Here is a 22,621-nt window from a genome sequence, read left to right as displayed (position 1 = left end):
GCCCCATGACTGTAGCCCGCCAGGCTCCTCTGTCTATGGGATTCTCCCGGCAACTGTACTGGAGTGGGTTGCCATTCCCTTCTCCAGGGGATCTTCCTGACCCAGGGATCGAACCCTGGTCTCTTTCGCCTCCTGCATTGCAGGCAGAGTTTTTACTGCTGAGCCACTAGGGAAGCCCGGGAGGGGGTGAGGCGGGCAGTGTGTTTGTGCTGGTGTGCTGGGAACGAGAGGAGTAATCATTACTTGTAGAAATGCACGCACACCCATGTACAAGTATACTTGACGCCCAGGAATCTTAAAAGTAAAGTGAAAGTTGTTCAGTTGTGTCCGTTTCTAGAATGCTGGAGTGGGTAGCCTTTGCCTTCTCCAGGGGATCTTCCCAACCCAGGAATCGAACCCAGGTCTTCTGCATCACAGGCGGATTCTTTACCAACTGAGTTATGGGGGCAGCCTCAAAGAAAGCCAAGGAGGCCCAGGAATCTCGGGTGCAGATAAAAGGGATGTTTGGGTTTAAGATGAGTGAGGGGCCTGATTCCCAAACCAGCTGCTAGGAGCGTTGGAATGGAGGGCCCATGGTGGGTAGGGAGTGTGGGGTGGCGTGGGGTCTCAGGGGCTGGGAGAGACGATGGAAAAGGACACACGTCCCCTGTAACCCTAGGGGTCTTCTAGTGGTTCAAGGGCCTGTGTGTAACATGCTATGGCAACACATGGGATCTCGAGGAAGCCTCCAAATCTTAGCCAATTACAATTTTAGGGACCTCTCTGTGTTCCCCACTCTCCTTCCCTCCAAAAAGATAATCTCTCCTTCAGTCAATGCCTAAAGTGTCTGTAGCAGAAAAATGCTTTTATACCACAATTTGAGATAAGGCTTAAAACACAGCATGGCCCACTAAGGGTGATGGCCCCCCGTGGAAGTTCAAGTGTAGGTTCTGGATTCCATGAGGCCTGGGATCCAGCCCAGCTCTGCCATTTGCATCTAGGGTGATTTCCATTACTCTCTGAGCATCGTCTTCTTAAAGTTGAAGACTACAACTTGTACCATCCTTTCAGGGTCTTTGTAGGGATTAAAGGAGCCGATGCATTTTCCTGTGCAGTCACATTCGTCAAGCATCAACAGACAGCAGCTTTATGAGTCCACCCATACAAATGAGCGTAAAAGATTCATCTAACACTTAAGTGGCAGGATTTTTATTTGTGTAAGCAAACAAAGAGAACTCAGAGGAAACTGAGGGGCTTAAAGGCGGAGAAGGAGCAAGGGTGTGGGGGGAGAAAGGAAAGCAGCCAAGTCTGGGGGTCTTGCCAGTCCAGTGGTTAAGCCTTCGCCTTTCAAAGTGAGGGGTGAGGGTACGATCCCTGGTTGGGGAAGCTAAGCTCTCTCATGCCTCCTGCTAAAAACCTGAAACATAAAACAGAAGTAGTATTGTAACAAATTCAATAAAGACGTAAAAAAACCCACAGCCAAGGTTGGCAAATGGACCCACAAGGTTGCATGGACTCAGGTTCAGGATGGTGACCAAGTTTAATACAGTCTGATCCTGTGGCCAATTACTGAAGCAGGTGACTCGGCTTCCGGCCATTTCCGTGGGTATTTGTCTTGGGGAAAGGAAGCTCATTTCCAGGCCAAATACTAATTAAATAGATTCCAGGTTGAGACTGGTCTCCTCCTCAAGAGACACACTGTCTGAATGGGGGATAGGGCACCGGCAAACAATGAGAGGACAGTGACAGGTTCGGCTGGGAGGCGCTGGGGGCCCAGGGCCGGGGCAGGGAGGGACCCCTGCAGGAGTGGCGCTTGAAGGCAAGGTCTGCACCACGAGGGCAAGCGGGGATGGCATTCCGCCAGTAGGGCAGCAAGAGTAACACAGGACTCTCACTCTGCGGAGACCTGTTCCTCGGGACTGAAGCGCTTGGGTCTGCCGGGGGAATGAGCCAGTCCCAGCCAAGCCCGCACCTCGAGAAGACTGTCGTGGGGCCAAGTTCAGAGTCGGGCTCCCAGGAAGCGGCGAGAGACCTGTTGATTTCCTGAGGACTTTGGAAGGAATCAAGGTCATGCGAGGGCAGGAAGGTCAAGGCAGTGTGTCCAGGCGGAGGCAGCCGCCTCGGAAAACACAGGGGTGGGGAGCCGGGCAGGAAGAGCTCAGGTGGGGTCTTGTCAGATCAGCGCTCTCACTGAGTTCAGAAGGGTGAAGCTGGGGACGCACCGGGTGGATAGGAGTGTCCCTGCTTGGCCATCCCTTACTTACAAAGCTAACAAATTCTACTGCCAATAAAAATATAACTTAACCTAGCTTTCCATAAAGATTACAGACTTTTGAGAAATCAAATAATAAATCCACATATGGAAGGAAAAAAGAACCAGCTCTGAGCTGGTGTGCTGCCTGGCTCCACTTCCCAGCTGTTTCCCTTCACTCTATTAAGCCCTCGTAGACCGTTCTGCCCTTCAGAGTTTGACCCTGGTGTGTTCAGATCTTATCAGCCCTGTCCTTTGGAAGTCACTGCAGCCACCACATTGAGAGCTGAATGATGACAAATTCATGGCAGTCTCCGTTTTTTGTTTTTCGTTTTTTGTCTTTTATACACATACTACTTTAATGGTGTGGAGAAGGAAATGGCAACCCACTCCAGGATTCTTGCCTGGAGAATTCCATGGACAGAGGAACCTGGTGGGCTGCAGTCCATGGGGTTGCAAAGAGTCAGACACAACTGAGTGATAAACATATACTTTAACGGCAAAGCAACCAGATTTAAAGCTATTAACATTTTCCTGTCCCCAAGCTCATTCTTGGATAATTTTGCTTGAGACTGGGTGGGGGGAAAAATCCAAATGGTAGAGTATCTTCAAATTAGGAGGATATTCCTTGGTATTTATATTCTTAAAGTAAATTAAAATTGGTTTATCTGGCTTCTTTAGAATACATAGGAAAGTTAAGAGGTCATAGACTTTGGCCTCCAATTAAAAAATGTTCTTGTGGCCAATTCTGCTGTTAATTCAGCCTGCTTGCTTGGATATTTAAGCCTCAGATAAAGAATAAACCTCAGCACCAACGGAGGTTTAGAGTCTGAGTTGAGATGAAATTTACGCCTGTATTTAGAAATTATGGTAGATGATTGGGACCCTCTCTAGGCAGGCTTAAGCCAGGTTTATAAACCACCGCCTCCTCCATTCAGAAGGATTAACAGTTAACTTTAATTCAAAGTCAATACAGCACTCCAGAGAGTCTTCCCAGGCACAGTGGGGCTGGCACACTAATTAACTGAAAGCAACACAGTGTTTCACCTGCAGAGTCTGTGGTGAAAGGCCAAATATTTCGGGCAAAAGCGAAACAAGTGAGGCATCGTCAGGCCTCAGTGACCCAGCACTATCTTAAAGGTGTCCTCCGGGAAATTTGAAAACGACACCATATTTAAACACAGCAATTCCATTCTTAGGGCTAGACCTTAGAGATGCAAACTCATACAAAGATCATGCACAAGGATGTTTAACCCAACGTCATTTGCAATAACAAGAAGCGGGCAATGACTGAGCTAGCCAACGGGGACCGGTTAAATCAACGACAGTGCCTTCACATAAAGGGACACTATTTCTTCAGAAGAAGGTAGATTTCTGTGTAGCAACAGGAAAACATTCCTGGTGTATTGTTTAGGGAATAAAGCAAGCTTCAGGCTAGAATGTGACTCCAATGGCAAAAAAAGAAAAGCGTCAGCACATGCGATTGTGGGGACTTCCCTGGTGGTCCAGTGGTTAAGAAGTCACCTTGCAAAGCAGGGGATGTGGGTTCTATCTCTGGTCAGGGAATGAAATCCTGCGTGACTCGTGGTGTGACCGAAAACAAAAAACCACAAGTTGTGGGTAAGAGTACACGCCCTGCAGGCAGACTGTCCGGCTCTAACGCTTGCTCTACTGCTCACCACCTGGCCAGCATGAGCATGTGGAGGAAGCCTTGGTTTCCTCATCTGTAAAATGGGAACAGTAAGAGTACCAGCCTCATAGATACATGATGGGCTTTTGGACAAAATACCAGACAAGCTCTTAATAACAATCCACACTAGGGATCTAGACTTGGGGGAGAGGGAAATCTTTTTTTTTTTTTTTTTACCTTGCATGCATGCTAACTTGCTTCAGTCATGTCTAACCCTTCACAATCCTATGTACTATATAGCCTGCCAGGCTCCTCTGTCCATGGGATTCTCCAGGCAAGAGTACTGGAGAAGCCCAAGGGTATTGCCATGCCCTCCTCAAGGGGATCTTCCCGACCCAGGGATCGAACCCACGTCTCTTAGGTCTCCTGCATTGGCAGGCGGGGTCTTTACCACTAGTGCCACCTGGGAAGCCCTATTCACTTCCAAACTATTTTATTTTTTTGCAAAAATGTTTGAATAGACTTAAAAAGTAATGTTCTCCCTGAACTAGAAACCATCTATCAACAGAAGACTTTTGTCACACCCTGGGTTGACTGAGGATTAGTGAAAGGTGAAGACATTTATCGTTTCAATCAGGACCACAAGACACCTGGAGACTCTCCTCCTAGGAGAGAAAGGTCTTGGTTAACAAGACTCAAAAGGCCCCCGAGAACCACAAAAATCTCCCAGAAATGACTCTGTCCAGCTCCCCAACTAAGTAACAACCAAACCCAAGCACAGGTGAAACGGAATCTGAGTTCTTGCTCATGGAGCCAAAGAATGAATTCCACAAACACGCAAACACTCACAGTAGCAAGAGAATAGGATTTATTTTAGAGAGAAGCACAAAGCTCTCAGCACAGACACTGATGGGGTGGGTTAACTGTCCCCCAAAGGCAAGACTTACAGTGGGTTTACATGCTCACCAGTACTGGTCAGCACATTTCGGTTGGCTCTTGTCCTTAAAATGTATCATTTCTAACCAATCAGTTTAAGACCACAATGTTTAACTTAACATCTTTATGGCTTCTCTTACCTTTTTCATGCCCCCTGGCCATTTTGCAATGGACCAGCTGTCTGGGCTAAAGATTAATGATCACCAGTTGTTTTCCCCTCAGGCATTTGGAACAGAAGTTAATTACTGCCCTTTCCTGGATCTGAGTGCTGATAACTGATCAGACCAAGGACACATTCCAGGAACTTGGGACAAAGGGTATGGCTTTAGGTTAATGGAGCGAGCTGTTTATGGAAAACAATACTGAGGTTCCGGAATCTTACACTGACTGCCTGGCAATTTCAACCACAATGAAAGATCCCACATGCTGCAACTTAAGACTCAATGCAACCAAGTAAATAAATAAATATATTAAAAAAAAAAAAACTCGTTGTTTTTAATTGCTAGCCACCTTTGTTTCTCTTTGGAGAAGGAAATGGCAACCCACTCCAGTTTTCTTGCCTGGAAAATCCCATGGACAGAGGAGCCTGGTAGACTACAGCCCATGGGGTTGCAAAGAGTCTGAGCGGCTCCGATTTCACTTTGTTTCTCTTTGACACTCCTGGTGAGGAATGACTTCGCCCAAGGGAAAGTCATGGCCATGGGCAAGGGAGACTTCCTGTGGTGTCCACCCTTGTGGTGTTTATCTCTACTTTTCAGTAAATGCTGGAGGGAGAACTGGGTAGCCGTGGTTCACTGTGCAAAAGACAGCCAAAATGGGAGTGAGGCTTTCCCCTCCGTGTGAACATCACAGTAAGTCCTTAATTGAGTTCTTTGCAAAGTACCGAGAAATGTGCTAAGTTCTCAGTATACAGCATCTCATTAAATCCTCACAGTAACTGTACAAGTGTCATTATTTCCTTAAAATCTAAGCCTCAGAAAGATTAAGAAATTTGCTCAAGGTCACATAGCTCATCAGTAGCAAACCCAGGTGTCAAATCCCAATGTCTGTCTCCATTAAGATTTTGCATGACCTAGATAAAAAGCATGGTAGCTCTGTAGACAAAGCACAGCTTAGATTCATGTTTAGGCTGGACAGTTTCTTCTCCATGGAAAACAGTTAAGTTTTAGTGCATGTAATAAAAAAAGTAGCCTTACTCAAACAATAGCAACAATACATATATCCTTAGTAAAACACTTAGACCATTTTCCTCAAAACTTGATTTAAAAAAAAAAGAATGTATATATGTATAAGTGAATCACCTCAATGTACAGCAGAAATTAACATAACATTGTAAATCAACTATGAAAGTGAAAAGTCAAAGTGTTAGTCGCTCAATCATGCCCAAATCTTTGAGACCCCATAGACTGTAGCCTTCCAGGCTCCTCTGTCCGTGAAATTCTCCAGGCAAGAATACTGGAGTGGAAAAAAATATTGGAGTGGGTAGACATTTCCTTCTCCAGGGGATCTTCTTGACCCAGGGATCGAATCCAGGTCTCCTGCATTACAGGCAGATTCTTTACCATCTGAGCCACCGAAAACACTGAGTTTTCAGCCACTGATACCTGAGTGGTTATGGTACATGTCTCAGAACTATGCCCTTTTTTCTTCATTTTCTTTCTTAATGGTCTTTGAAATGTTTTCTCTAAAGTATTTTCTCACTCACCAGCTAGAAAATCAGTTCCCATTAGGTAGGGATTTCATTTGTTTTGTTAACATCTGTACTAGAGAAGTGCTTGGCCCATGGTTGGCACCCAATAAATACTTTCTGAAGAAAGGAAAGTTATGACCAACCTAGATAGTATATTGAAAAGCAGAGATATTACTTTGCCAAAAAAGGTCCATCTAGTCAAGGCTATGGTTTTCCCAGTGGTCATGTATGGATGTGAGAGTTGGACTGTGAAGAAAGCTGAGCACTGAAAAATTGATGCTTTTGAAATGTGATGTTGGAGAAGACTCTTGAGAGTCCCTTGAACTGCAACGAGATCCAACGAGTCCATTCTAAAGGAGATCAGTCCTGGGTGTTCTTTGGAAGGACTGATGCTAAAGCTGAAACTCCAATACTTTGGCCACCTCATGCAAAGAGTTGACTCATTGGAAAAGACCCTGATGCTGGGAGAGATTGGGGGCAGGAGGAGAAGGGGATGACAGAAGATGAGATGGCTGGACGGTATCACTGACTCGATGGACATGAATCTGAGTGAACTCTGGGAGTTGGTGATGGACAGGGAGGCCTGGAGTGCTGTGATACACAGGGTCGTAAAGAGTCGGACACGACTGAGTCACTGAACTGAACTGAACTGAAGGAAGGAAGAAAGGAGAACGGGAAGAAGGGAGGGAGGGAGAGAATTGAAACAGGATTTAGAAATGTACTATTTCTAGGGATTTCCCTGGTGGTCCATTGGCTAACACTTTGTGCTCTTGATACAGGGGGCCCGGGTTTGATTCCTGGTTAGGGAAATAGATCCCACGTGCAGCATCTGAGTTCTCATGCTGCAACTAAAGATCCAACACAGTAAAATAAGTATTAGTTCAGTTCAGTCACTCAGTCGTGTCCGACTCTTTGCGACCCCATGAATCATAGCACACCAGGCCTCCCTGTCCATCACCAACTCCCGGAGTTCACTCAGACTCCATGGAGTCAGCGATGCCATCCAGCTATCTCATCCTCTGTCATCCCCTTCTCCTCCTGCCCCAAATTCCTCCCAGGATCAGAGTCTTTTCCAATGAGTGAACTCTTCCCATGAGGTGGCCAAAGTACTGGAGTTTCAGCTTTAGCATCAGTCCTTCCAAAGGAATCCCAGGGCTGATCCCCTTCAGAATGGACTGGTTGGATCTCCTTGCAGTCCAAGGGACTCTCAAGAGTGTTCTCCAACACCACAATTCAAATGCATCAATTCTTTGGTGCTCAGCCTTCTTCACAGTCCAACTCTCACATCCATACATGACCACAGGAAAAACCATAGCCTTGACTAGATGGACCTTTGTTGGCAAAGTAATGTCTCTGCTTTTGAATATGCTATCTAGGTTGGTCATAACTTTTCTTCCAAGGAGTAAGCGTCTTTTAATTTCATGGCTGCAATCACCATCTGCAGTGATTTTGGAGCCCCCCAAAATAAAGTCTGACACTGTTTCCACTGTTTCCCCATCTATGTCCCATGAAGTGATGGGACCAGATGCCATCATCTTAGTTTTCTGAATGTTGAGCTTTAAGCCAACTTTTTCACTCTCCTCTTTCACTTTCATCAAGAGGCTTTTTAATTCCTCTTCACTTTCTGCCATAAGGGTGGTGTCGTCTGCATATCTGAGGTGATTGATATTTCTCCAGGAAATCTTGATTCCTTCTTGTGCTTCTTCCAGCCCAGCGTTTCTCATGATATACTCTGCATACAAGTTAAATAAGCAGGGTGACAATAGACAGCCTTGAAGTACTCCTTTTCCTATTTGGAACCAGTCTGTTGTTCCATGTCCAGTCCAAACTGTTGCTCCCTGACCTGCATACAGATTTCTCAAGAGGCAAGTCAGGTGATCTGGTGTTCCCATCTCTTTCAGAATTTTCCAGTTTATTGTGATCCACACAGTCAAAGGCTTTGGCATAGTCAATAAAGCAGAAATAGATGTTTTTCTGGAACTCTCTTGCTCTTTGATGATCCAGCAGATGTTGGCAATTTGATCTCTGGTTCCTTTGCCTTTTCTAAAACCAGCTTGAACATCAGGAAGTTCATGGTTCACATATTACTGAAGCCTGGCTTGGAGAATTTTGAACATTAATTTACTAGTATGTGAGATGAGTGCAATTGTGTGGTAGTTTGAGCATTCTTTGGCATTGCCTTTCTTTGGGATTGGAATGAAAACTGACCTTTTTCAGTCCTGTGGCCACTGCTGTGTTTTCCAAATTTGCTGGCATATTGAGTGCGGCACTTTCACAGCATCATCTTTCAGGATTTGAAACAGCTCCACTGGAATTCCATCACCTCCACTAGCTTTGTTCGTAGTGATGCTTTCTAAGGCCCACTTGACTTCATATTTCAGGATGTCTGGCTCTAGGTGAGTGATCACACCATCGTGGTTATCCAAGTCATGAAGATCTTTTTTGTACAGTTCCTCTGTGTATTCTTGCCACCTCTTCTCAATATCTTCTGATTCTGTTAGGTCCATACCATTTCTGTCCTTTATCGAGCCCATCTTTGCATGAAATGTTCCCTTGGTATCTCTAATTTTCTTGAAGAGATCTCTAGTCTTTCCCATTCTGTTGTTTTCCTCTATTTCTTTGCATTGATCGCTGAAGAAGGCTTTCTTATCTCTTCTCGCTATTCTTTGGAACTCTGCATTCAGATGCTTATATCTTTCCTTTTCTCCTTTGTTTTTTGCCTCTCTTCTTTTCATAGCTATTTGTAAGACCTCCCCAGACAGCCATTTTGCTTTTTTTGCATTTCTTTTCCATGGGGATGGTCTTGATCCCTGTCTCCTGTACAATGTTATGAACCTCATTCCATAGTTCATCAGGCACTCTATCTATCAGATCTAGGCCCTTAAATCTATTTCTCACTTCCACTGTATAATCAGAAGGGATTTGATTTAGGTCATACCTGAATGGTCTAGCGGTTTTCCCTACTTTCTTCAATTTGAGTCTGAATTTGCTAATAAGGAGTTCATGATCTGAGCCACAGTCAGCTCCTGGTCTTGTTTTTGTTGACTGTATAGAGTTTCTCCATCTTTGGCTGCAAAGAATATAATCAATCTGATTTCGGTGTTGCCCATCTGGTGATGTCCATGTGTAGAGTCTTCTCTTGTGTTGTTGGAAGAGGGTGTTTGCTATGACCAGTGCATTTTCTTGGCAAAACTCTATTAGTCTTTGCCCTGCTTCATTCTGCATTCCAAGGCCAAATTTGCCTGTTACTCCAGGTGTTTCTTGACTTCCTACTTTTGCATTCCATTCCCCTATAATGAAAAGGACATCTTTTTTGGGTGTTAGTTCTAAAAGGTCTTGTAGGTCTTCATAGGACCATTCAACTTGAGCTTCTTCAGCGTTACTGGTTGGGGCATAGACTTGGATTACTGTGATATTGAATGGTTTGCCTTGGAGACGGACAGAGATCATTCTGTCATTTTTGAGATTGCATCCAAGTACTGCATTTCGGACTCTTTTGTTGACCATGATGGCTACTCCATTTCTTCTGAGGGATTCCTGCCCGCAGTAGTAGATATAATGGTCATCTGAGTTAAATTCACCCATTCCAGTCCATTTTAGTTCGCTGATTCCTAGAATGTCGATGTTCACTCTTGCCATCTCTTGTTTGACCACTTCCAATTTGTCTTGATTCATGGACCTGACATTCCAGGTTCCTATGCAATATTGCTCTTTACAGCATTGGACTTTGTTTCTATCTCCAGTCACATCCACAGCTGGGTATTGTTTTTGCTTTGGCTCTATCCCTTCATTCTTTCTGGCGTTATTTCTCCACTGATCTCCAGTAGCATATTGGGCACCTACTGAGCTGGGGAGTTCCTCTTTCAGTATCCTATCATTTTGCCTTTTCATACTGTTCATGGGGTTCTCAAGGCCAGAATACTGAAGTGGTTTGCTGTTCCCTTTTCCAGTGGACATCAACTATCTCTAATTCAATCCCCACTCCCACCCAATGTAATGCTGCCATCCAGAGAGCTAAGTGACCAGCTATGGGGGGCAGGTGTCTTTACTCTTCAACTAGATTAACTCCTCCATCTTTTTTGAGTGGTGGTGATGGGGGAGGAGAGGGACAAGTTTGAGAAAAGCCTAGATGTCATCAGGTTTCTCAGTCTCAGCACTACTGACATTTAGGACCAGAACCCCCATGTGTGGGGACTGTCCAGCACCTGGCAGAATGATCAGCCACATTCCTGGTTCCTACCTCCTTGAAGTCAGTGCCTCTGCCCCCATCTGTCACCTCTGAGTTGTGACAACTGAAAACGTTTCTAGGCATTGCCAAGTGTCCTGGGACAAAGGGGTTGGGGATGGGGGTTGGCGGCAAACTGGCCAAGGTTAAGAACCGCTGGATTAAAAGATAGTGCAATTACAAGCTACTAACTTGGTAAAGAGTAGGTAAGCTCCAGTGTTTAAACACAAGTGGGAGATGTTCCAGGCTTTCAGGAGTCCTCAAAGTCATCGAGCCTGTTGGGGAGAGAAGCAGAGTCCTGGGGTCTGGGAAGGCTCCAAACGCCGAGGAAGATGCACCAGTATGACGACTCAGGAAATGAATATTCTCGGGGTCTGCTTTCCCTTCCAGGTAAGACTTTAAGAAATTTAATAAGAAAATTGATCTGTCTGCGCATGGTGGACAAGAATCTAATGAGCACCGAGCCAGGCGGATTCAAAAGCCTCAAATTATTCCTCCTAATACCAGCACGGCCATTTCTGAACACAATTATGGACTTGAAACGCCCCCGGGGAATTCAGCGGAAATCATTTCAACATTTATTTGATATGAAATCTCTGACCCAAGCAATTCATAGAGCAATTAAAGAAGTGGGGTCTGGGAGATTTGACGGTAACATAGTTTGGGGTTCTGTTGACAAATGGTCAGTGCAAGTAACAATTAGTGGCATCTTAAATTAGATCTGAATGCGAATAAGAATCAAGGATCCCATAGGAGTCAGTACAGGACACTGTATTATCCAGTAGACAGTGCTCACTAACAACCTGGAGGGGAAAGGCAGTTTGACGTAGATTAAATTTGTAGATAATACAAACTGAGTGACAAGTGAGAAATGCAGAAGACAAATTAAAATTAAGATTGCCAAAGATGTTGGAGGATCCTGGTCAGAACTGGATAAGATGGAATTTAATGAGAAAAGGGAAGCTATTACACCGTCAGGTTTGATTACACTCGACGACCCACGTAATCAGGTAATACACACGAAGGAGGGGTCAGGATGGTGGTGGATAAACCAAAGGGAGACTTGGTATTCCTTCAACACACCTCCAAAGGTTGGCTCAGTAACTTAGCATATCACGTCTGAGGGAGATTTTGCAGCGGAGGAAGTGGGATGTGGCAGGCATGAACCAGCTGCCCCTGCAATCCTAAGTCAGGGGTATAGGTTCACCTACAGGGAAACGAGATTCTGGTGGCGCTCATACTCCAGTAAAGTGCAGGGTGATTCAGTGATTGACAAGCTATTGTTCTATCAGCACCATCATTCCCATCACCTATTGAGTTCCTATAGACAGTTATAAGGACTTTATTTCATTTAAAAAATTTAGAACAAAGGTTGCTGAACATTACTCTGTCACTTAAACACATATATGTATATTGAACAGAAAACACCTAACAAAATATACAAGGGGAAGATAAAGATCAGCGTGATGGAAAAGGCTTCTTTCCCCTGATAACAGAATAATATAAATTTTAAAAACACTTTTTATTGGAGTATAGTTGATTTATGTTGCTGGGTTAATTTCGGGTATACAGTAAAGTGAATCGGCTACATACACATGTAATGACTCTTTTTAAGATTCCTTCCCCATATAGACCATTACAGAATCCTGAGTTGAGTTCCCCGAGCTGTATGGCAGGTCCTTATTTTGTCCATTTTTTTATATAGTAGTGTGTAGGTGTTAATCCCAACCTCCCAGTTTATCCCTCCCCCCTCCCCTTATTCCCAGCAACCTATGTTTGTTTTCTACTTGCTGTCACTCTGTTTGGTAGATAAGTTCATTTGTAGAATGAACTGGTTTTTAGATCCCACATATAAACTACGTCATATGATCGCTGTCCTCCTCTGATGCCACTCAGTCTGAAAATCTCCAGGTCCATCCTTGTTCTGTGAATGGCATTATTTCATTTTCTATGGCTGAGAAAGACTTCCTCAGCAATCAATGCAAAGAAATAGAGGAAAACAACAGAATGGGAAAGACTAGAGATCTCTTCAAGAAAATTAGAGATACCAAGGGAACATTTCATGCAAAGATGGGCTCGATAAAGGACAGAAATGGTATGGACCTAACAGAAGCAGAAGATATTAAGAAGAGGTGGCAAGAATACACGGAAGAACTGTACAAAAAAGAGCTTCACAACCAAGATAATCATGATGGTGTGATCACTCGCCTAGAGCCAGACATCCTGGAATGTGAAGTCAAGTGGGCCTTAGAAAGCATCACTACGAACAAAGCTAGTGGAGGTGATGAAATTCCAGTGGAGCTGTTTCAAATTCTGAAAGATGATGCTGTGAAAGTGCCACACTCAATATGCCAGCAAATTTGGAAAACACAGCAGTGGCCACAGGACTGGAAAAGGTCAGTTTTCATTCCAATCCCAAAGAAAGGCAATGCCAAAGAATGCTCAAACTACTCAAACTACTCACTCAAACTAATGCACAATTGCACTCATCCCACACACTAGTAAAGTAATGCTCAGAATTCCCCAAGCCAGGCTTCAGCAGTACATGAACTGTGAACTTCCAGATGTTTAAGCTGGTTTTCGAAAAGGCAAAGGAACCAGAGATCAAATTGCCAACATCTGCTGGATCATCAAAAAAGCAAGAGAGTTCCAGAAAAACATCTACTTCTGCTTTATTGACTATGCCAAAGCCTTTGACTGTGTGGATCACCACAAACTGTGGAAAATTCTTAATGAGATGGGAATACCAGACCACCTGACCTGCCTCTTGAGAAAGGAAGCAACAGTTAGAACTGGACGTGGAACAACAGACTGGTTCCAAATAGGAAAAGGAGTGCGTCAAAGTATATTGTCACCCTGCTTATTTAACTTCTATGCAGAGTACATCATGAGAAACGCTGGACTGGAAGAAACACAAGCTGGAATCAAGATTGCCGGGAGAAATATCAATACCTCAGATATGCAGATGACACCACCCTTATGGCAGAAAGTGAAGAGGAGCTAAAAAGCCTCTTGATGAAAGTGAAAGAGGAGAGTGAAAAAGTTGGCTTAAAGCTCAACATCCAGAATACTAAGATCATGGCATCTGGTCCCATCACTTCATGGCAAATAGATGGGGAAACAGTGGAAACAGTGTCAGACTTTATTTTTTGGGGCTCCAAAATCACTGCAGATGGTGATTGCAGCCATGAAATTGAGATGACCCAGAGGGATGGTACGGGGAGGGAGGAGGGAGGGGGGTTCAGGATGGGGAACACGTGTATACCTGTGGTGGATTCATGTTGATGTATGGCAAAACCAATACAATATTGTAAATTAATTTACCTCCAATTAAATAAATTTATATTTAAAAAATAAAAAAATAAAAGATTCTTACTCCTTGGAAGGAAAGTTATGACCAACCTAGACAGCATATTCAAAAGCAGAGACATTACTTTGCCAACAAAGGTCCATTTAGTCAAGGCTATGGTTTTTCCAGTGGTCATGTATGGATGTGAGAGTTGGACTATAAAGAAAGCTGAGTGCCGAAGAATTGATGCTTTTGAACTGTGGTGTTGGAGAACACTCTTGAGAGTCCCTTGGACTGCAAGGAGATCCAATCAGTCCATTTTAAAGGAGATCCGTCCTGGGTGTTCATTGGAGGGACTGATGCTGAAGCTGAAACTCCAGTACTTTGGCCACCTCATGGGAAGAGTTGACTCACTGGAAAAGACTCTGATGCTGGGAGGAATTGGGGGCAGGAGGAGAAGGGGATGACAGAGGATGAGATGGCTGGATGGCATCACCGACTTGATGGACATGAGCCTGAGTGAACTCCAGGAGTTGGTGATGGACAAGGAGGCCTGGCGTGCTATGATTCATGGGGTCGCAAAGAGTCAGACACAAATGAGCCACTGAACTGAACTGCATATTCCATTATATATGTACCGCATCTTCTTTATCCAGTCCTCTGCTGAGGGACACTTAGATTGCTTCCATGTCTTGGCTATTGTAAATAGTTCTGCAATGAACACTGAGGTGTATATATCTTCCAACTATGATTTTCTCTGGATATATGCCTAGGAGCATGCTTCAAGTTTTTTTCCCCTAGCTTAAAAAAATATCCTTACAATTTCTACATTTTATAAGTGAGGAAACTGAGGCACAGAGAGGTTTTTGCCCAAAGCCAGGCAGAAAGTGGCAGAGAAAGGATTATCAACCCATATTCCTTGGGGAACAAGGGAGAGGTTGTGAGAAGCCCTAGAAGACTCCTGGCAAATCCGAGAAAAGTGGTGAACGCTATTTGTAGACAAATTCTGTTTGTTGGCTCTAGTTAGAGAAACATGAAACATGACATTTGCTTTCAATATGTTCCCATCTCCTTTTCCAGAACCTCTTATATTGGTTAGGGATTTATCTGGCTGTAAGAAAAACCTTATTCACAGCAGTTTAAAACAAGTGTGGTTTAAACAGGAGTTGACTTGTCACATGTAACAGAGGCAGACACTAATAATTTCCCATCTCAGCAATGTCAGGGCTGACATCTCTGTGTATTTCTTGCCTTTCTTTCATGGTTGCAAGATGGTGCCAGAGCTGGGTGGAGTGTGCGTTCAAGGCAGGAAGGGTGTGCGAAGGTGGCACCATCCATGTTTGCTCCTTTGCCATGATGGCAGAAGCTCTCCCAGAAGCCATCACAAGCTGACTCTCACTAAGGTCCCTGGGCCAAAAGGGGTCACATGGGCATGCTGACTGGGGAGAGACTGGGAAGATAAGAAACTGGGTTGCTAGGACTGGATTGGAGCAGCCATTGGAAGCAACTATGTATCTACAATTGAAACCATTCGTCTCAGACTGGGACTTGAATCCACACGCTGGGACTCAAACCCGGAGAAACCCATGGTCTTCCAGCTGAGATCACAGACCTGGTTTCAGGACCTATGGAAGCTCAGGTTCTTAGTGTCTCATTGCAGAAAGAACTGCGAGATAGACTAGGTGATAGGTAAGAAGAGGATTTATCTAGAGAGAAACACTCTCCACAGGCAGAGTCTGGAGCGTCTCAGAAAGCAAGAGTAGCCTTGGGAGAGTCACACTCCAGAGACAGCTGGGCTGTTACAGAGGGCAAATGCAGCCTGGAAACGTAGTGTGGTTAGCCTTCACGGGCTGGTAATTTCATAGACTAATGAACAGGACTATTCCAACCATTTTGAGAAAAGTTCCTATTTTCTAGGGATTGGGCCACCACCCACATTTTGATCTTTGGTGGTCAGCCTTGGAGCTGTCATGGGGCCTCTGGGTGTGTCACTTAGCTTGCCGATGTGTTACAATGAGTGTGTACTGAGGATCGAGGTCTAGTGACGTTGACTTGCCTGCCATCTTTGACCCATCTGAGTCTACTTGGTTTATGCTGCGTCCTTGATCTGTGTCATTCGAAGGCTGTGTCCTGCCTGCTTCCTCCTGGTCCACGATGACGCCCTTCTCTCCTGCTTTCTGTTCAGTCAAGTGGCCTGATTACAGCAGCACCTTCATCTGAGCAGATGACAACGTGTCTACACTTCTTTGAACCTTAAGAGAATCAACACTAATTTAAACTTGAATCCGATTTCCAATTTTGGTAGAAACGATTGTTTAATTTATCAAATTAAAACTGCTTTGTGTGTTGACGGAAAATAGTTCACTCCAGTGTGTATTTGTTAATTTGTCATCAAAAGAGCACTTTGCCTAACAGAAAGGACTGACAAGTGTGCAAAATGTTTACAATCTTTTGTGAAATTGCAGTTCATCATTGGTGTGTATCTGTCAGTTACTGTTACAAACATTACCTGTACTTTTTACTGTTAAATATCCGGAGCTACGATAAGTGGTTTAAGCAACTTCCAGACTGTTTGTTTGAGCTGATGCTGCCGTCATCGCCATTGTCCGTGGGCACTCATGCCAGCACGAGGCTGCTCTCCCATCAGGACTCACCTCTCCCGTGTCCCCAGGGGCTGTGCTGAGAGGCCCCCGGTGTGTTCTTGACCCACCAGACCCCCTCGTTTCCACGGTAATGTAATATGCCCGTCTGAATACCTGGGTGCCTTAGTGCTAGGCGCCATCCAAAGGAGTAAAAGAGAGATAGACAGATGTAGGTTGATTTGATAGCTCAAATCAGATTAAGCTAATGGAATTTCAGAGATTTGCCTGAATAATGTTTTCCTTATGAACTTGCTACTAAACTCGGTTGCAGTTCGGTCTGGCTAGACTTGAGAGGCTCCTGCCCAGAGAAGTCAACAGGCGAGGGGGACAGTGCATGGAAGATACCACACGGCACACGGGTGCAGGCGGCTCTTCACCTGGAGTCTGCAGAGTGGTTTCATGGTCGTGGTCTCTTGTATGCTGTCCTTACAAATATCCCAGGGCAGAGGCAAGCCGAGGTGCGCAGCCTCTGAGGGTAGGTCCCTAGAAGGAAGAACCAGAGCTGCTCCAGCCCGGAACAGCCCCAGCCTCTGCACCATCGCCAAAGGCGCTGGGCCTCCTTCCACCCTCACGGTCAGCACTCTGCTCTCTGAAGGGTCGGGACAGCGTCTGAAGCCTCCCAGCCTTCCAGGCACATCTGACCTGCAGCTGGCAGCTGCTTGTACTGTAGCTTTCATTTCGCCAGAAGGCCAAGTGACATAGGCATGTACCTGTGGAAATTTCTGGAAAACAGTGCCCCTTGCTCACCAGATCCTCTGATCAGTGCTCAGCACCTGTGTCTCTCCCTTTCTCAGGCTTAAAGGGAACACAAAAGGATACGTGTACCCTTACATTCACAGCAGCACTACCTACAGTGGAGAAAACATGGAAGCAACCTCAAGGTCCACTGACGGATGAATAGATAAAGAAGATATACTTTATACGTAGGTGTATATATATATATACATATATATATATAGTGGAATATTACTCGGCCATAAAAGGAATTAAAATAATGCCATTGTAGCAACTTGGATGGACCTAGAGATTATCATTCAAAGTGAAGTAAGGCGGACAGAGAGAGACAAATATATGATACCACATATATCTACAAATAAAATCTACAAAGAGAAAAAATGATATAGATGAACTTACTTACAAAACAGAAATAGACTCACAGACATAGAAAGCAAACTTATGTTTACCAAAGGGGAAAGGTGGGGATGGGGAGAGAGATAAATTTGGAATTTGGGACTAACAGATACACTTGACTATATACAGAACAGCTAACAACAAAGGCCCACTGCATAGCCCAGGGAGCTATATTCAGTGTGTCTAGTCAATATCTGTATCTATGTAAGTATATAGCCGAATCCCTTTACTGTACACCCAAAACACTGTAAGTCAACTATACTTCAGTGAAAAGTGAAACAACACAAATAAAAAAAATAAAGGGGACCCTGGAGGATGTTCAGATCAGTGAGGACGGGAGAGGAGGCACAGTCCTGGCCTCTGAGGAGGCGCTGCCAATACTGAAGACACCAGTGAAGAGAAGGATGGGGTGGGCCCGGTGGAGTCTGCCAACACGAGCACAGAGCAGCAGAAGAGGCCCCCTCGGCCCACAGGGGCGGCAGGCTGGAGAAACGCGTGTGGGTTCACGCTAAGGACGAGTTTCCCGGCATCAGCCGTCTCCAGAGAGGAGGAGGGAGTTCTCCAGCACTGGAGACGTTCAGGTGCAAGGAGCACCAGGTGAGGCAGACACTAAGGAGGAGAAGCTGGGTTAGGGCAGACCCTCAGCTGGAACATTGCAACGTCTGCGGATCTTTTGGTTGTCACTCTGAGACACGTCACCAGCATCTAGTGAGTAGAGGCCAGGGGTGCTGCCAACTACCCCACAGGGCCCAGGACAGCTCCCCACAACAGAGAATCATCCACCCCAAATCCGAACAGCACTGAGGTTGAGAAACCCTGGAGTAGATAAGCTAGAAGGCTGGAGTCTAGGGTAATTGACCCTGCAATCTGTCCAGGAGCTCAGAAGACCACAGAAGGTAATCAGTGAAATACCAGGAAGAACCAGAATTAAAGGAAGAGTTCAACGTCAGATGTTCAAGTAGACATTAGAAATATACTTGCAGTTTCAGACATTGTGGGCTACATTTTGGGACTCTGGCCATCCCAGCTGTAGCCCAAACCAGGAGCCTTCCAAAAAAGCAAATTTATATGTCCCCAGCACCTCTGCCTTCTTCCATGTACAAGTTGGCAGGCCAGGTGCACGGATCTAGAGGTGGGGTGGGCAATAGCTGAAAACAAGCGGACAGAGGAGACTGCCCGCAGTTTCACCAGAGGCCTGTAAAAATGATCCCTGATATCTCCTCTAAAATTATTTTAATATACATTTACACCTCCTGGGTGATGAAATTTATTGACCCACAAAAAACTATAACCTCAAAGAAACTCATCTTTGCCAGTTCTATCGCACGCACAGCTTAAGAATTAGATGGCTCTGAGTTGACTCTTGACTTTGCCAATTACCATCGAATCGTTGGCCAAGTGTTTTGCTGGAAGATTCACTTCTTTTTTAAACAATTTTATTATTTATTATTGGCTGTGCTGGGTTTTCCTTACTGCTCGGGCTTTATTTCTCCCTTGATTAGCGGGGGGCCACGCTCCAGCTCCGGTAAGCCTCCCCTTTGTGGAGCGCAGGCTCCCGGGGACAGGGGCCCCAGCAGTTACAGCACGTGGGCTCACCAGCTGTGGCTCCCGGGCTCCAGAGCGCAGCCGTCCCACGGCATGCGGGATCCTCCCAGACCAGGGACCCACCCGTGTCTCCTGCACTGGCGGCACCAGGCAAGCCCTTACTCTCACTTTAGGTTTAAGGTGTTCGTTAACAAAAGAAAGCATTCATTACACACAAATGAGCAATTTCAACTTTTAACAGAAGATTATTTAACTTAATTTCAATATACAGTCATTAGGAAAAAAAGAAATGGAGACAGGAGAGGGAAGTAATTATAAATATACACATCACCAAACGGGGCCCGCCTGCGTCCAGACTTGAACAGCCCTGCAAAGTCCCTCCTAAACAGCAATCTGGAGTCCCAGCTGGGAAAGGGTCCTGGGTGGTGCATCCCCACGGGTGAGACTTCAAACAGCAGTTTTGGGGGCTCCTGCTTATGATCCCGGTCCTCACATTGATATCATCATCAGTTTTTGTGCAAAAATCACAGCTCTGGTTTTACTTTAACTTCTATAATGCTGTTTAACCCCAAGATGTCTTAGACCCTGGAGGGTTGGCCAGATCTCCAGGGACTCACGAATTCCGAGACCCAATCCCTTTCTTATCTAAAGTGCCACCTGCTTCGCTGTGCTTGCTGGCAGGTACAGAATCCGGATGGTGTCCAGGCAGGTTGGAAGTGGGTCAGAGGTCTGCTCTCCTGCTTCTGAAGCCTGAACAAGATTTCCTCCATTTTAATTTCACTAAGAGCAAGTTATTTAACCCTCCTGTGCCTCAGTTTCCTTGTCTATAGTGTGTTAGTCGCTCAGTCGTGTCTGACTCTTTGTGACCCCATGGACTGTTAACCATGTCCCTGGGATTCTCTAGGCAAGAATACTGCTGGAATGGGTTGCCATTTCCTTCTCCAGGGGATCTTCCTGATCCATGGATTGAACCCAGGTCTCCCGAATTGCAGGCAGACTCTCCACCGAGTGAGCCACCAAGGGGGCCATTCGTCTATAAAACAAGACAAATGACATCCGTGTCATAGGACAGCTGTGCAGACTCCACACCCACCCATGCACAACCCCTGGGACACGTGAGATGCTCCCTGAGTGGCAGCTATCATTTACAGGGTCACCTCCTGGGGGGATCAACATAGCACATGGCACTAGGTTAGGCAATGAGCGAGGAAATTATGCCGTCTTGACGCTCACATCTAAGATAAAAATTAGCTTGTCTTAATTATAGTTCTCCATTATTATTAATTAAACCAGTGAAGTAGCTGCATGTCAATAGAGACACATGACCTCACTTGATCCTCCTAACACCCTAGGGAGGGAGATGTTGCCAAATCAATGGAGAAACCGGGATGCAGATGCCAAGTCACTGGCCTGGGTCACACAGTAGGTCCTCAGTGGCAGAGGCAGAATTGGAATGCAGGTGTGTACAGGACATCAGTGCCTCCCTGCCAGCCCCTCCACCAACTGCTTTCGCAGGCTGCTTCCTCGGCTTCAGACTGGACCTGGGGCTCGTGGGGCATCCTACTGCAGCCAGACCTGCCCTCAGAGCCTTCCTAGACACCGAGGTATAAATGACCAGTGAGAGCAAAACTAGCCCCTAAACCTTGAACACAGACCCCCACCCTGAACCTAGACTCTCCTTAGGACAAAGTTAGAGATGCATGAGCTATCTTCCATATTTCAAAAAGCTGTTCATTGACCCCTGATAAAGCTGCAAAGACGAACTAAGAGGCAACGTTTCACTGATGTAAGCTAGAACAACATTGACTCTCTAAGGTAACACTGGTGACTTCAGCCTGATTAGAGACTGTGATGGACAGACAGTTCCTATGTCTTTAATGAGTGAAAATGAGACAGAAGCAATATGGCTTTTTTCACAGTAAACACACACACACACGCACACAAAACATCAAAACCTGAACTCATGGAAGAGAATAATAATAATAATAAATGCCCTTAATGTAGTCTGAGGGTCACCAAGCTAAACAGAAACAGCAGAGGTCGTGAGCTGTCAGGCAGAAGCCAGTGCCTGAGCATCCGGGGAGGAGGTCCGCTGTGTATGAGACGTCAGGGTGCCTGCCCACACCTTCTGTTTAGGGAACACTCTCCTGAGCAGAGCCCTGGGGAGTGAGCACTGCCATGCCTCTCACCATGTGTCCTGACCCCACTAAGAGCACATCGGACAAGGTGTGTGTGCTTAGCCACTCAGTTGTGTCCGACTCTGTGTAGCCCACCAGACTCCTCAGTCCGTGGGATTCTCCAGGCAAGAACACGGGGTGGGTTGCCACGCCCTCCTGCATGGACTGACCTGACCTGGGGGATTGAACTGCATCTCCTATGTCTCCTGATTGCAGGGGGATTCTTTACCTGCCCAGCCATCGAGGAAGCCCTGGACATTGTAGATGCCCTCATCTTTAAGCTGTTAGGCGATCTAAAATCCATGTACTGTAGCTGGGTCAAAATAATGAACTGGGTCCATCACATTTCTCTCTTGGAAATTAGGAGTTGGGAAACAGAGATGGAGGCAGTTTCCAGTAGAGTTGGAAGACAGGAGGCCAGGAACCCAGCCTACCCGCACACATGCAAAACAAATGCCACTGAGATATCATGGCTGTTGGATGCATCAATCTTTTGTGGAAGCAGCTAAAGGGTTAAGATCCATTTAGAAAGATTGGCTGAAATGTTCCCAAACAGGGAATTCAATGAAGGAGTACCATAATTTGTGCCACAGTCATAAAAGGGTGAAGTGCCTCACAGAGCCAAAGCAAGTGACGTATCTAAGCTGGAGACTGGGTGCAGAAAGCCTGTAGACCAGGGGTTTAGAGCAAAAGCTGAAATGAATAGAGGAGCCCAGGTGGCTCTTGGCCTGTAACAGATCTAAGAAAGAGTGGCCTGCCTGAATTAGCTCTTTCTGTAGAACTGTTCCCCACATTTTATTATATTTACAGTTGCTTTCCCTTGGTCTCATAGTGGAAAAAAACTTTATCAAAAGATTCTAAAATAATCTTGATTAAACTAAAGGGAAAGGATATTTTTCTATCACTTAATCTGGAGAGAGAAAGGTTTAATGCCCTTCCAAAGGCACCGGGTTGCAGAAGGCATTTAGATGCAAGCGTTTCTCAGGTTAACTGTTCATTCATCAAACAGCTGCTGTGTGCCACTGGGTCCAGGGGCTTTGCAGGCCCGCAGGGGAACGAGACCCCATCTGTGTGTTCAGGCGAGCTCCCTGCCAAGTAGGAGGCAGTGAGCCTACAAATGGTCATC

This window comes from Oryx dammah, unplaced genomic scaffold (assembly GCF_014754425.2).
Source record: "Oryx dammah isolate SB20612 unplaced genomic scaffold, SCBI_Odam_1.1 HiC_scaffold_22, whole genome shotgun sequence".
Classification (NCBI taxonomy): Eukaryota; Metazoa; Chordata; class Mammalia; order Artiodactyla; family Bovidae; genus Oryx; species Oryx dammah.
Note: the sequence above shows the minus strand (reverse complement) of the source record.